At 44.2% G+C, this 16,644-nt stretch overlaps 1 long non-coding RNA gene across 1 annotated transcript; it reads left to right on the top strand.

Annotated features, from left to right (window-relative positions):
• The first annotated feature begins 885 nt into the window (after window positions 1-885).
• On the top strand, window positions 886-13,525 carry LOC121273019. Its single transcript, XR_005941939.1, has 3 exons — window positions 886-972; window positions 7,016-7,392; window positions 11,531-13,525. It is a non-coding gene; the product is annotated as an uncharacterized LOC121273019 (long non-coding RNA).
• Window positions 13,526-16,644: the final 3,119 nt, after the last annotated feature.

The raw sequence follows: 16,644 nt of genomic DNA, 5'->3' as shown, positions 1-16,644 counted from the left end.
AACAAACCAACTGATTCACTAATATCCTCAAGCGAACCTATGACCCTCCATCTGATCTGGACTGCATATGATTCTAGTCCTATGTCATGTGGATTACGCATTAATGCCATCAGGTAAACTAGGAATCAGCATTAAATACAGCCTTGCCTGTGTCAACCCACTATCCCCCCCCCCAAAAACTAACAATTATGAATCAGCTGCTTGCATTTTAAAAATTCTATTTGATTTCACTGATGTGATTGAGAACAGGAAGATGTTTTGTAGTTTCTATAAGCCAGTGGTTATTTAATTTGTTTCTCTGTAGAAACAGAGAAGAATTCAGACTGCAACTGCTGTCATCTGTGATGCCATTCAGAGTATATTGTCGAGCAGTACAAATGGTGATTTTAGAACCAAGTCTGTACAGCTCCTGAAGGTATGTGTGGGAATGTTCTGTGGTTGGCAAATAAATGCATAATTTTAAATAGACAAAGGTGGTACTGAGACAAGCACAGACTGCACTGTACCAAATATGAAGACATCAAAGTATTATACAATCTTCTACAAAACATTAATACCTCAGTGGTTTGGTGAGAAAAGGCACTGCTGAGTATCGTACTAAACACATAGACAGGTTCAATCCTTGGCACAGTCCTGATAGGCCACGGGAGCTGTCTCTGTTCTGTAATCTAATATTCTGCCGTCTGTGTTGAGTAAGCTGATCTCAGTCAGGCATCAGTGAGGTGCTGCATCTATGGTAGGTCTGTTATGCTACTCCACTGCCCTACTTCTTTCCATCATTTATTTTCACTACCAACTTTGCTTAGAAAATTGAAAACCTATATGATTACAGATGTAATTTAACTTGAAAGATACTTGCCATTGACTTTCTAGGCCTCAAACAGCCAAGAAATGAAGACATCACTTCAGAATACTCTACAAAATATTATCCAGAATAGATTTCTCCAGAGCAGAGTCTGTGACACAAAGCGAGTATGTTCTTAAATAACTTTGAGAGTTGATTATGACTGAGTGATGCAGGAAACTTGATTTGTTGATTTGTTTCCTGGATGTGGTTGACTTTAATATGGTGTGGTGAATTTTGTGTATTTCATGATCTTTAATGAGCTGGTTATGCTACTCCAAAATTATATTCTTTGACAATTTATATACCATATGAATAAACTGAATGGGTAATGCATGACCTTGAGAAAGCTAACAGCCTCTGTAACAGTATCTGTATATTTTATTCAACGTTCACACTTTATATCCTTCAGGAAAAAGTGCTTTGGGCACCTATTATTCCCCATAACGTAAATGCTTGATCTTGCTTGGGTCATTAGGATTGACATTGTGACTGATGCAAATGAGTTCAGCTGCACAGGATTAATAGTGGTTGTCTTTTGACTGAAGGTTCATTCAGGAGATGGTGACCATGTGCAGTCTAACACTGATTCAGTTAGCCCAGAGACGAGCCAAGAGAATCTGTGTGACACAGACTACTTCCAGAGAATCCATACTGAGCTTGACGATTCTGAGTCAGGTACAAGGCTAAGCTAGAACAAATATTCTGATCCACTGTGTGCCCATCCCTACACCATCTTTGTGTCTCTAAATACTCTTAGGTCATAATTTTTCCCTCACTGGGGGTGGTCGGGAAGCCACCCACTGCTCGTGATTAGCTCCGCACCGCAATTTTACGCTGGCGGGTCAATTAAGGCCCCCCCAGTGTAAGATGCAACAGCGGTAACAGTGGCAACAGCGAGAAGGGGCAGGCAGGGGCGGGAGTTCAATGTCCGCTGGGTCCAATGGCAACCTGGCGTCTGATTCAAAAGCGGCCGCAGCAGCCATTTGTAGGCTGCTAGTGAAGCACTTGCACCTCGTGATGGAGATCATAGCGGGTGAACACGGCAGGTGGGAGGGCAGGTTGGTGGGGCAGTCACCTGGAGGAGGTGGCAGCACAGAGAGAGATCCTTGTCCCCGGGGACGGGAGGAGGAGGCCCCCCACCTCACCAAAAATGCCTGGGAGGAGGTGGCATCCAGGGTGAGCTCCCATGATGTGGTGAGGCGCACAGGCTGCAGTGCCATAAACGCTTCAATGATCTCCTGTGATCGGGAAGGGTGAGTACCATGTTGGCATGGGTCACTTAGTACAGCAGTTAGGAGCTGCCCACCACCCCCTGAGACCTCAGACGACTTAGACCGTGAGTGGCAAATGTCAACGAGGCAGCATCTGGGCAAGGGGGTGAGCCTTGGCTGCTTGGAATGAGTGTCTTGCAGCCCCAGGGTCATGAATCGGCTGAGCCTTGCGAGGTATTTCTCAGGTGGAATTGGCCAGGCTGCAATGGTAATGCAGGTAAAGGGTGGACTAACCAATGTTCCTCTGTCCTTTCAGGAGAAGACATCCCATAACAATGCCTAGAGGTTGCGGACTGGTGGTGGAGTGCCCCAGCTACTCATCCTAACTCGATATGAGCAGGAGACCCTGGAGCTGGAGAGGCACCATGCGCCTAGGTCAACCGGCCATGGTTTGGTTGGGGTGTCAAAGGGAGCTAAGAGTGCAGTGCACTGAGGTCAGAATGTCTGTAATTGCAACCATTCCACTGTAGTCTCTATATTGATTTGAGCCTCGAACATGGAATCCCCACTGATAATGGAAAGATGAGGGCACCCTAATCCGGGTGCCAGACATGCACAGTAACAGTGTAATGACATCAACTAATGACATGTCCTTGTTCTCCCTTTCAAGGTCACCAGCAGCCCATCAAGTTGAGGAGCCTGAAGGCCCACCACTGACCCCAGAGGACAGCAACCATCACAACGCACCTGCGTCACACCCTCTCAGCCAAGCAGCACCAGTGCAGACAACAGCACCTCGGTGGGCATTACATTGGCGGCCAGTATCTCGGTGCACATTGGTGAGGGCACTTCACACTCGCTTGAGGTGCAGGCAGAGGCAGAGAATGCCCAGGACACTGGCAGTTGGAGGACTGCTGTGGACCAGGAACATTCTCAATCGAAGGCTGATGTCCCTCTGGAGTCATCCCTGAGGCAGCAGATGCTGGAAGTCCAGCAGGGTGTGCGGGAGGATCTGGCGGAGATACATGAGGGAATGCGTAGCATACTCTCCGTTGTGGGGGAGTCCATGTGGAGCGTGAGCAATGCAATGACCTTCATGGCCAAGTGCACTGCCTCCACCATGGAGAGAGTGGCAACTCCCATGGAGTGGCTCCTTCAGGAGCTGAATCAGGGGTTCCTGGGGATGCGCTCAGACCTGCAAGTCCTCACACTGGCAATGACCTCAGGTGGTCATTGTCAGTGTGGGAAATGGATTGGGCACCCAGTATCCCAGCTAGGTGCCCGTCCATCAATGGTGAGCAGGAAGGTCCAAAACGACCTCACATTGGCGCACGAGCTGTCTGTTGTCTCTGCAGGCTCCTCTCAGGGCACTCTGGATAATGGCAGCAACTCCTCTGCCCCTCTGCCAGTGACTATGGCATCCGATGAGGCTGCTGGCACTGGGAAGATGCCAGCTGTGGCACTGGCCACTCCTTCCCAGGTGGGGCCAGCACAGGCTCCACGGGCCAGAGGACCCCCCCGCAAGGTCATTAAAGCCAACAGGACAGCAGAGTGAGCAGGCTGTTTCCAATGCCAGTGCCAGCGAGGGGGAAGCACCTAGATGTGGCACCTGCAAGTGAAAACTTAAAGCACCTTAAGCACAACATGGGCTTATCACTGGTGATATTTTTTTCCCCCACTTTTACGTTAAATGTTAATTGGTGTGATGGATAGCACCTATCAATTTCATTTGTATTATGTATGCCAGGCGTCATTAAATATGTTTCCGTTCAACAAGCCTCTGGGTGCTTAATTTTTTCTGCAGGTGCAGTGTAACCCATGATGTTATGAGTGACTTGTTTGTCATTGAACTTTATTGAAGTGGCACATAGTGCATGTTGTTCACCAAGCAAATGTTCCTGTCAGGTATTGAATATGGAGCCTGCAGCCCTGGCATGTTCTTATTTGGTAGGCTAGCTGAAGGAGCATTGGATCAAAGCATCCTGGGTAACCCTGCCTCCCTGGAGGTTGCCCAGGTCAGCGTCTATCCCCTCAGCATTCTCCTGACTGTGCTCGTCCTTGGATTCACTATTAGACTTACTGTCAGTTCCCAGAGCAGCTGCATCAACATCTTCTTTCTCCACTGTGTTTCCCCCTTTCCAATGCCAGATTGTGGAGAGCGCAGCATGCAATTACTATAATGACACACGATCTGGAGGGTATTGGAGTGCGCCCCCGAACAGTCCAGACATCAGAAGCGCATCTTGGGAAGATCTATGGCTCCCTCTACCACTGCCCTTGTGGAGGCATGACTCCTATTGTACCGCAGCTCGGCCTCGTTTCTTGGATGGCAGAGAGGCGTCATGATCCACCTTTTGAGGGAATAGCCCTTGTCACCCAGCAACCATCCTTCCAGTTGGGCTGGAGCTCTTAAGAGCCTCAGCACCTGGGAGTGTCTCAGGATGTAAGTGTCATGGGAGCTACCTGGGTACCTTGCACAGACTTGCAGAATATGCAGCCTGTGGTCATACACTATCTGCACGTTCATGAGGTGGAATTCCTTCCTGTTGATGAAGACACCCAGCTGGCGCCTTGATGGCCACATGTGTGCAGTTGATGACACCCTGGACGCGGGGGAATTGCTGCAAAGGCTCTGGCTTGCACTGCCTGGCTGGCCCCATTCGTGCGGTAATGAATGAAAGTCAATGCACACCTGAACAGAGCATCTGTCACCAGCTTGACACAACTGTGGACAGCTGATTGGGAGACTCCACAAAGATCACCCACCGACCCCTGGAAAGAGACGGAGGCATAGAAGTTGAGGGCCACTCTGACCTTGAGTGCCATTGGCATGGGGTGTCCACCCACACAGTTGGAGCTGATCTCAGGGCTGATCATCTGACAGGTGGAGGTCACTGTCTTCCTTGAGAGGCGGAGCCTCCTTCAGCATTGCACCTCAGACATATTGAGGTAGCTGCATCGCCACCTGTAAACCTTGGCAGCAGGATAGTGGCGTCTTCTGTGGCCCCTTCCGTCTTAGACTTCCTGTTGGCCCTGTGCCCATTGTGCCTGCGCCTCTCCTCCCACAGGTTGCTCTCCTGAGGCTGAATAGGAACACCTGGCCTCCTCCCTCTTCTGGCCTCAGAGGGGGTGCCTCCAGCGGAGACCACAATCCCCATTCCCAGAGTAAAGGAAGGCTATCTGATACCTGAAAGGGCCCAAGTGGTATTACTCCTCCAGAGTCCTGAACTCAAGCCTCTTATTTCCGTTAAAGCAACCCTGAAGCGAAATGAAGATGTACTGTTCACACAAGCAAACAGCAGCAACTTATAAGCTAAAGTACAAACTACTCGTATTAGCGAGCCCACTCACCCCTCATCCCAACCATGGATGAGGTTTTTGAAAATGTGGCCTGCCTGCCTGCCTGCTCATTGCGCCCATGCGGTGCCCTGAAAATCGCACGGACTATGTAAACTCCGAGACAATTGGTGTCTCAAGGGCCCTAACTGGCCTGTTAATTAATGGCGGGCGTGCCTTTATCTTCATCGCGCGCCCATCTAGCGAAATATCGTGAGGGTGCGCGGTAATGTCGGGACACATGTCTGACTCTGTTTTAGATCTTCCATCTGTCCTATGTTTCTCCATCTCTGTGTCTCTGTGTAAGCCCAGGCAACTCTTCCATTATATAGACTCAGAGCTTAAACTATACAGCCTTTCAATGCATTATCCAGATATATAATATGCCTTCATGAAAGTTTAGTTTTTCTCTCTGTATCCTGTTCCCCAACTCTCCTTCAATGGTTTCTCTTTCTAGCCCTGCGTCATGAGCTCTGGAGTCCAGTAAGAACATATCCTTGGCTTCTTCCTATTTCTTGTCTACATGTTGCCTCTTCGCGAAATCACCCAAAAGCATGTCAGGTTCTGAATGTATACTAGTGATATCTAGCCCTCTGACCTCTCCATAGCCTCTGTATTATCAGATATCCAGCCCTGGATGAACCAATATCTTTTAATTAATCATTGTATTTAGCCTCCACTACAAATTCCATCCTCTTGCCAAAGTTCCTTATCCTTCATAATAAAAACAGAAAATCCTGGAATTTTTCCAGCATTTCCTGTTTTTATTTCAGATTTCCAGCATCCAGCATTTTGCTTTTATTTCTTCTCCTTCCCAGGCCACTGTCTCAGGCAAAATCAAAAATTTTGTAACTGCCTTATTTGACCTTGAGCTGAGTTTCTGATGCCAAGACCACCTACTTCCCCCTCTGTAATGTGACCTATCTCCATCTCTGCCTCAACCCATCTGCTGCTGAAACCCTCAACCATCATTTTGTTGCTTCCAATATTGACTATTCCAAGGCTCCCTTGGCCAGCCTCCCATCTTCTAATCAACATAAATGTTGGCTCAACCAAAACTTCACATGCCAGTATTCCACATAAATAGGGTGCTGGTCTAACAGGTTAGCAAGTGACCTTCTACAGACCACAAACACCTCATTTACACTAAACAGAGACCCTTAAAATTTGCCTGTGTGGACTGTCAGAGCCAGATCATTCCTATCAACAGAGGAGGCGGGATGAAGAGACGAGAGGTGGAAATTAATAATATTCTGGAGATTTGCTTTCTCACCTTCCAGTAATTTTGACTCAGGAGATTACACAGGTGGGATGGATAAGTATAAAATGGGGACTTCAACTGATGTGACAGCATCCGTGGAGACAATGACAGAGCCAACATCTTGAGTCCATATGACTCAGAGTCTTACGGACTTGAAACGTTGTCTCTGTCTTTTTCTCCACGGTTGCTATCAGACCTGCTGAGTTTTTCCAGCAATTTTTGTTTTTATTTTAGATTTCCAGCATCTGCAGTATTTTGCTTTTTACTTTAACTGATGTGCTTTGCAATGTTTATGGGAGACTTGATAAGGCACTATTGGAAAGCAAGTTTTTAAATAATATGTAATGTTATATTTTGCAGACCCATCATTCGCAGCAGTGGATTCAGGCAGGCGTTGTTGGAGTGGTGAATCTTCACAAGTGACAGCAGAAACTGATTCCTGTTCTGGCAGCTTTCAACAAAGAATAGGCACGAGGAAAAGACAGCTGGAAGCATGCAGAATGAAACCCTGTACAAATTCCTTCAATAACCCTTTCAAAAAACCAGTGGATGGATCATACAACCACCCAAGGATGGAAAATGTTAGCACAGGCCTTGTCTCCTTGCTGAAAACAGATGATCAGGTCTCAGCATCTGCCCCTACAGGATTAACATCTGAGACAACTAGTCCCTTTGGGGTGCAATGCAGTATAATAGGCACTAAGCAAACCGTCTGTGGAAAACCACCTGAAGATCAGGTTTGTGACCGTATCCAGCATTGGTATCCTAGTTTATTTTTGTGGAAATTCTATATTTTTTGTTCAGCTAAGCATGTGGTAAACATGGAAACCCATTGCCATATTTATGCTATTAGACTAGTAACTCAGAGGTTGACTTTAAATTCCAACATGGTATGTTGTGAAATTGAATTTAATAAATCTTGTAATTTGTGGGTCAACACCAGAAAATAATGACTATGAAACTTGTCAGATTGTTATAAAAGCCCAGTTGATTCATTAATATTCTGCAGAGAAAGGAACCTGCCATCCCTACTTCATATATCATACATGTGTGGTGCTCATGGTTGTTTCTTAATGACCTCTAAAATGACCTAGTTGTAACAATACTTGCTACGAAGGCCCAATACTTTCTTGAGGCAATTAGGGATGGACAATATATGTGACTCCACCAGCGTCAACCATATTTTGAAAAAAATCAACAGACTTAGCCACCGATTCTAGGTACAAGGTTGACAACAATAGCAATTTATGTTATATAGCATCTTTAATGTAATAAAGTGCCCCAAGGTGCTTCAAAGGAGCATTATAAAACAAAGTATAACACTAAGCCACTTAAGGAGATATTAGGTCAGATGACCAAAGGCTTTCTCAAAGAGGTAGACTTTAAGTAGTGCCTTAAAGGAGGAAAGTGAGCTAGTGAAGCAGAGAGATGTAAGGAGGGGGTTCCAGAGCTTGGAGCTGAGGCAACCGAAGGCACGACCACCAATTTAAATTGGGGGTGCACAAGAGACAAGAATTAGAGCAGTAAAGATATCTCAGAGGGTTGTGGGGCTAGAGGAGATTACTGAGACAGGGAGGGACGAGGTCATGGAGGGATTTGAAAGCAAGTTGCTTGACTGGGAGCCAGTGTATGCCAGTGAGCACAGGGGGATGATAGGGGAACAGGACTTGATGTAAGTTAAAACATAGGCAGCAAGACATAGGCAGCTGAGCTTTGGGTGATGTCAAGTTTACAAAGGGTAGAATGTAGGAGACCAGCCAGGAGTGCGTTGGAATAGTCAAGTCTAGTGGTAGCAAATGCATGAATGGATGTTCCTGTATCAGCTGAGCTGAGACAGCAGTGAAGTCTTGTGAAGTTATGGAGGTGGAAGTAAGCACCGTTGGCGGTGGGATAAATATAAGGTCAGAAGCTTATCTGCAGGTCAAATGTGAAACCAAGGCTGCAAGCAGACTGTCTTAATCTTAGACTGTTGCCAGGGAGAGGGATGAAGTCGGTAGTTAGGGAGCAGAATTTGGAGCGGGGACCAAAAACAATAGCTTTGGACTTCCCAATATTTAATTGGAGGAAATTTCTGCTCATCAAGTACTGGATGCCAGATAAGCAGTCTGATAATTGAGCAACAGCAGAGGAATTGAGAGAGGTGGTAGTGAGGTGGAGCTAGGTGTCATCTGTATACATGTGCTAACTAATGCTGTGATTTTCATAGATGTCACCTAGGGGTAGCATTTAGATAAGAAATAGGAGGGGGCCAATGTTAGATCCCTGGGGGCACTAGAGATAACAGTGTGGGAGCAGGAAGAGAAGCCATTGCAAGTGATTCTCCGGCTACGATTAAGAATGGAACCAGGTGAGAACAGTCTCACCCAGCTGGACAACAGTGGAGGAGGATGGTATGATCATCCGTCCAAAGGCTGCAGATAGGTCAAGAAGGATGAGAAGGAAAAGTTTATCTTTGTCACAGTCACATAGAATGTCATTTGTGACTTTGATAAGAGCTGTTTTAGTAGTGTGTCAGGGGTGGAAACCTGATCTATGGATTCAAACATGGAGTTCCGGAAAAGATGGGAATCGATTAAGAAGTGACAACACATTCAAGGACTTTTGAGAGGAAAGGGAGCATGGAGATAAGATGGTAGTTTTCAAGGACATGGGGTCAAGAATTGTCTTTTTGAGGAGAGGGGAAATGACAGTAAATTTAAAGGAGAGAGCGACAACACCTGAAGAGAGAGAACTGTTTGCAATAGCATAGTGACTGTGAGGGAGAGTTGGGTGATCAGCAGTTTAGTGGGAGTAGGATCAAGGGAACAGGGAGTGGGTCTCGAGGACAAGATGAGCTCAGAGAGGACATGGGGGAAGATAGGAAGAAACTAGAGAAAGATGTGGGGCAAGAGCCAAGATTTAGAGACCCCATACATGAACATAGTGGAGACAGTGGCAGTGGTAATGACATTGGATTACTAATCCAGAGGCCCAGGCTAATGTCCTAGTCACAAGGATCCAAATCCCACCATAGCAGCTGGTGGAATTTAAATTCAATTGATAATCTGGAATTGAAAAGCTAGTCTCGGTAACGGTGATCATGAGTCACCATTGTTGATTGTTGTAAAAACCCAACTGGTTCACTGATGTCCTTTTAGGGAAGGAAGTCTGCTGTCCTTACCCGGTCTGACCCACAGCAATGTGGTTGACTCTTAACTGCCCTCTGAAATGGCCTAGCAAGTCACTCAGTTCAAGGGCAATTAGCGATGGGCAATGAAAGCTGGCCTTGTCAGCGACAACAACATCCAGTGAAAGAATACATTTTTAAAAAGGAGCAGGAGTAGACCATTCAGCCTGTCCATCCTGCTCCACCATTCAAACAGATCATAGCTGATCATCCGCCTCTACAACATCTTTCCTTACTATCCCCATATCCCTTAATGTCATTCATATCCAGAAATCTATTGAACATGCTCAATGATTGAGCTTCCACAGCCCTCTGAGGTAAAGAATTTCAAAGATTCACCACCCTCTGAGCAAAGAAGTTCCTCCTCATCTCAGTCTTAACTGACCTGCCCCTTATTCTGAAACTGTGTCCCCTGGTTCTAGACTCCCCAGCCAGGGGAAACATCATCCCTGCATCTACCCTGTTGAGCCCTGTAAGAATTTTGTAAGTTTCAATTAGATCATCTCTCATTCTTCGAAACTCTAGAGAATACAGGCCCAGTCTCCTCAATCTCTCCTCATAGGACAATCCCACCATCCCAGGGGTTAGCCTGGTGAACCTCCATTGCACTCCCTCTATGGCAATTATATCCTTCCTATGGAAGGAGACCATAAATGTACACAATACTCTGGATGTGTTCTCGCCAAGGTGCTATACAATTGCAGCAAGATATAATTACTCCTGTACTTAATTCCCCTTGTGATGAAGACCAAGATATCATTTGCCTTCCTAATTGCTTGCTGCACCTGCATGCTAACTTTTAGTGACTCATGAACAAGGACAACCAGGTCCCTTTGAACATGAACACTTCCCAATCTCTCATCATTTAAGAAATATTCTGTCTTTCTGTTTTTTCTACCAAAGTGGATAACTTCACATTTATCCACAATATATTCCATCTGCCATGTTCTTGCCCACTCACTCAACCTGTCCAAATCCCTTGAAGCCTCCTTGCATCTTTGTCACAACTTACATTCCCATTCAGTTTGGTGTGATCAGCAAATTTGGAGATATTACATTTGGTCCCCACATCCAAATCCTTTATATAGATTGTGAATAGCTGTGGCCCGAGCACTGATCCTTGTGGTACCCCAGTAGTCACAGCCTGCCATCCTGAGAATGACCTGTTTATTCCTACTCTGTTTTCTGTCTGTTAACCAATTCTCAGTCCATGCCAGTATATTACCCCCAATCCCATGTGCTCTATTTTGTTTACTAACCTCCTGTATGGGACCTTATCAAAAGCCTTCTGAAAATCCAAATACACCACATCCCTTGGTCCTCCTTTATCTAAGAAGTAACATTCTTCAAAAACCCCAACAGGTTTGTCAAAAATAGCTGCAGGGCTGCTGCTGAAATTTAATTGGCAAATTTGCACAGTTTACACATGTAGAATAATTACTGCTGATTGTCCAGCAAAGACCACCCTACCCATTTAGGCACTAGCTCATTAAATTATCCGGAGCCAAACATTCTGCACCACCCAGTAACAGATTTATGAAAATAATTGTAAAATAGTAGCAAGAACAGTTCCACTGGTGATATCATAGTTTGAACAACTTTATTCGATGGCATCATCAGGGAAGCAAAATATTAAATGTTTCCTATTAATCATTTGTATACTGCATGCTGGCCTCTTTGATAATATTTTTGTGTTCTGTTGTGTGCAGGAGGAATACTTGTGGCTTCAGGAAGTTTCCAATTTGTCTGATTGGACACACTGATCTTCACCAGACTGAGGGTGGGTTGAATGCATCCCTCAGGCCATCAACTCAAATAAGAGAGAAACAAGTATTAACAACAGCAGGATACAAGCCACGTACAATCGAAAATAACAAATAACTCAAAATAACTTCTACCAAGTGTATAATAAGACAAAAGGAAAAATGTATAAAATGTTTCTGTGTAACGGGAGATTTCATTTTGCTTATAGGATCTGGACTATATCCCCAGGCAGCTCAGGGTGACCTAGAGAAGATTAAGAGCCAATGCATTCAAAGCACATTGAACTAATATCGAATCTGACTGCAGCTTAGACCAAGTGCCCTAGTGGCCACCAGTCTGGATCATACAGTACAATAACAGTACCTTTTACACTGCATCATTCAGTTACAGAGGCTGCTGTCCTTTGGCACACTGCACCATCAAAAAAACCCTAGCTGAATAGGGAGCAAAAGTCAGTATGAAATCCATGTGCTGTAAAGAATAACATAGGCTTCCACTTGTTTCAAAAATACACCTTGTCTATGGAGTGAGACAGAGCTCCTCTAGCTGTGTTGCTATGTACCACGTTCCAGCTTCTTGCACATTTATTGTTGTTGTTTTCACAATCTCTCTCATCGTCTCTGATATTCAATGGGAAGCAATCCCACAATGTGTCAGTAGAGAAGTTTTGAACTCTGATGCACATCTAATCCTGGCAAACCCACCTGAAACCTGAACTCATTTTGTAGGGAAATTATGGCTGTGATTCTGCCATTTCCCAGCACATTGTGAATAAAGAATTCCTCCATGCATTAGGTGCAGTGAAATTATTTATAAATGTGTTTAATCTTGCTGCACGTCATGCGGGGAGGAATTTTTTTCTCAAGTGGGTTAACAGCCTGGCAGCGTGTTTACCCTGCATTAAGGATTTTAATTTCAAAAATCTTGCTTAGAACAATTTTGTCTAAATTCTTATGCAATGAAAGTTCATTTTTAATGCACTGCTTTCATCTCTCTTTAGAGGTGTTTTGCCTAGCAGCTTGGGAATTCCCACAACTGGGAACTTTTTCTAAACTATATTGTGCTTGACTGTGAAGGCGTGTGTTTTATTCATATTTTCACTGATATTTTGGCTATGCCAGTAAAGATGATTACAAACATGTGAAAGGAAAGCAAGACTACTGACTTATCAACTTTGCAAGCCAAACACTTGGCCCCAAGCATCACTATCTCCCAGGAGAGTCAAAAAAATGCTATAAATTCAGGAAAATTTTGCAGACTCCCGAAGGCAAACCAGCAAAGCCCCAGGAGATCTCAGTTGTGGTGAGCAACTCATGATCACAGTTAATTAGCAACTTACCCACCATAACTTGAAATTGTGAGGTTCTGATTTAAAAGACATTTGTGACTGTGTATTTACCACATGCATTGCAAACACCCTACAAGTGTGACGCTTTGAATTTTTCTAAATATACGTATGTGTGGATATTTTACATACTTTTTTCGAACCTGTGTAAAATGTCCGTGCCACTGCAAGACTTAATCAGCACATTAGTGAAATTGCCCTATATCAGTTATGCCATTGCTTTAAAAAATGAATACCTTTATTGAAATAAAATCCACTGGGGCAATTTCACCCCACGGGTTTGTCCTTTGGCTCTTTTCTGTATCAGGATAAACAACATGGTGTTGTTGCTTTTCTTGAACAATATGTTATTAAAAGTCTTATATAGTGCATGCATTTCCTGATCACAAATCTTATCTCCCTTGTTGTCACAATTTTTGGTTATGTTTTTCTGCCAATGTTTGCCAGTGTCAAGTGTTGTGTTAACATCATGTTGTTACCACCACCCCTGCCCCCAAAAACCTGTCACATAATTGTTTCAGGAGCTGGCCACTAGGTTATCCATGGAGTGAGTCTCTGGTGTCTTTATCAATTCCATCAGTACCATGTATAAATAAATAGGGATTTGTATTCATGAACTTGCTGCATACAACATCAGAGGCAATTTGTTAGTGGAGATAAATTGGCTAAACTTCTTGTATTTGGATCGGTTTTTCTTCCTTCCTTGCTCATGATATTGTAATTCCTAAAAAAACATGGTGGATCAGACACTTGTTCATCATTCTGAAACAACCTGATTAAGTCTTGCTTTTCTAGGGTGAAGGACACTCATAATAAAAGCAAATTACTGTGGACGCCGGAGATCTGAAATAAAAACAGAAAGTGCTGAAGAAACTCAGCCAACCTGGCAGCATCTGTGGAGACAGAAACTGTTAACATTTCGAGTCCAATATGACTCTGATGGGTTCTGAAGAAGGCTCAGACTGGATTTGAAACATTAACTCTGTTTCTCACTCCACAGATGCTGCCAGACCTGCTGCATTTTTCTAGCACTTTCTGTTGTTATTATGAAGTATGCGCATTTTGGATGCAAAAATCTAAAGGGGTTTATAATCTTTTCTGCGTTAAGTGATCTTGCCCCACTCCATTTGTGCGATCTTTTCAAGTCATTCATCTCTACTTTTATCCTCTGTTCACTCATCTCTTCCATCAGAGGCCAGTTATTCAGTAATTGTGATTCTGCGCTCTCCATTTTTTAATTGCACCCTTTAGAGGGCAGCAGAAAGAGGGGTCGATTTAGGCATAGTTGGATGACAGACATCACAGTGAGGTTTGCTGAAGAGTTACAGTGGATGTGTGAAGATGGTGCAAGACAGATGAGCGTGACAAACCATGACAGCAAATCGCCTTGTAGGAATAGCTATAAGCAGCAGGCAAGAAGGCATTGAATTGCCACAGTGACATAAAAAAGAACAAAAGTGCCTTCTTATTCTGCCCTCTAGGGTTTCCTCAGAACCACTTGCTGTTTTTTTTTCAAAAGTGTTGTTTTATTGGCCCTAATCACAGAATTTAAATAACTGCATGTAATACCATACAAGCCAATCACTTGATTTCTGAATTACATAATTCCACTACAGCAAACCATGCCTGCAATTTCTAAGATAAAAGCAAAAAACTGTGGATGCTGGAAATCCAAAACAAACACAAAAATACCTGGAAAAACTCAGCAGGTCTGCCAGCATCTGCAGATAGGAGCACAGTTAATGTTTCGAGTCCGAATGACCCTTCAACAGAACTAAGTAAAAATAGAAGAGAGGTGAAATATAAGCTGGTTTAAGGGGTGGGGGGGTGGTGGGTAGGACAAGAAGAGCTGGATAAAGGGCCAGTGATAAGTGGAGATAACCAAAAGACGTCACAGACAAAAGGATAAAGAGGTGTTGAAGGTAGTGATATTATCTAAAGGAATGCCTAATCAATTTCTACCCCACTCCCTCTAGTAGCCCTTCTCTTTGACTATCTTTCATCCCTTCTCCCTGCCAAAAAAACTTCTTTTTCTATGTGACCGCGATAATTAAGCATGCGACAGAGATTTATGTACAATTTTAGAGCACAGAAACAGGCCATTCATATAGCCCAACTGTTCTGTGACTGTGTTTAAGCTCCATAGGAGTCTCCTTGCACACTACTTCATTCATCTGACCCTATCAGCATATCAGCCTATTCCTTTCTCCCTCATACATTAATCTAGCTTCTGCTTAAATGCATCTATGCTATTTAAACCACTCCCTGCAGTAGCGAGTTCCAAGTTCTCACTACGGAGACATTTCTGTTACGTGAGGACCTTTATACAGCAGTGCAAGCTGCTGTTATGAAACTCACTCCTAAATTTCTCTGATATTGCTGGCTCTGCAGAAAAGCTGCTACTATTATCATTAACCACAAAGATGTTAACAGCAGGAAGTGAAATTTACAAAACCAGACAGATCACAAAGACTTCTGAACTGATCTTGAATTGGGCAGTCTGGTTTCAGAGATGGCCCCTGGTAACTCTGAGAAAGGAAAGCTGAACAAGTTGAGTTTTCTTACATTAGTTTCATAGAATGATACATAAAAGGAGGCCATTCGGCCCATCATGCCTGCGCCAGCTCTTTGCTAGAGCTATCTAATTCCACTCACTTTCACAGCCTTCTGGACACAACATTTAGTTCAACAACTTCAGACTATGATTTCTTTCCCCCTAGTGCCAATCTGTACCTTGTTTTTGCTTTCAGACTGACCTGACCTTTATTCTGCTATTAACGCCTACTCTGGACCAATGCTTTATTTCTTTACTACAACAATTACCACGAGCTTTGCCTTTTGTTCCATGACATCTTTGGTATTTAATCTTCTCCTGCTCTCTAACTTATCCCTGACCTTCCCTTTTGTTAGACCCGACCCTCTCCACTTTCTCAATAGCATAAAGCCCATCACACTCCGTCCTCTCTTCACTCCTGAAGAAGAGTCATATTGGATTTGAAACATTTAACCCTGTTTCTCTCTCCATAGATGCTAGCTTTCCCTTCGCGCACCTATGTGATTTGCCTCAACCACATCATGTGGTAGCAAGTTCCATATTCTAACCACTCTCTGAGTAAAGAAGTTTCTTAGGGAATTCTGTACTTCATTAGTGTCTATCTTGCATTTATGACCACTAGTTTTTGAATTATATTGAATTTACAGTGTAGAAAAAGCTCACATGCTGATGAACCTCCGCCAGCCCTATTAATCATGCCTTATCAATGTATCCTTTTATTCCATATTTGAATGTTAAGGATGCTAATAAGTGAAGAAAAACAGGGAGTTTTCCAGGAATCCTGGGCCAACATTTCTCTCTCCCAACGACCACCCCCAAAACAGATCAGTTGGTTCACTCATCCCACATGTAGCTGGTGTTCAAGGCTGGTAGATTGTCTGCACACAGTAGTGGTGGTGGTGTCTTACAATTCACTCATGGGATCTGCTACAGTTATTCTTTCCAGCGGATGGTTGATCAGGAATCTCTCCTGTTTTTACCGCCTGCCATTGGCATGTATTGCAAAGATTTTTCAAACCGATACTCAACCTGTTTGGCAACGTTTATGAACGCACCTCCCTTGGCCATCAAGTCCTGGAGTGGGACTCAAACTTGGAGCTTCTTCCTCAAGAGGTAGGGAGGCTACCCACTATGCACAAGACCTCCCCCTACCAAGATGA

This window comes from Carcharodon carcharias, chromosome 37 (genome assembly GCF_017639515.1).
Source record: "Carcharodon carcharias isolate sCarCar2 chromosome 37, sCarCar2.pri, whole genome shotgun sequence".
In the NCBI taxonomy this organism is placed as follows: Eukaryota; Metazoa; Chordata; class Chondrichthyes; order Lamniformes; family Lamnidae; genus Carcharodon; species Carcharodon carcharias.
Note: the sequence above shows the minus strand (reverse complement) of the source record. Positions and strands in the feature narration are given on the sequence as shown.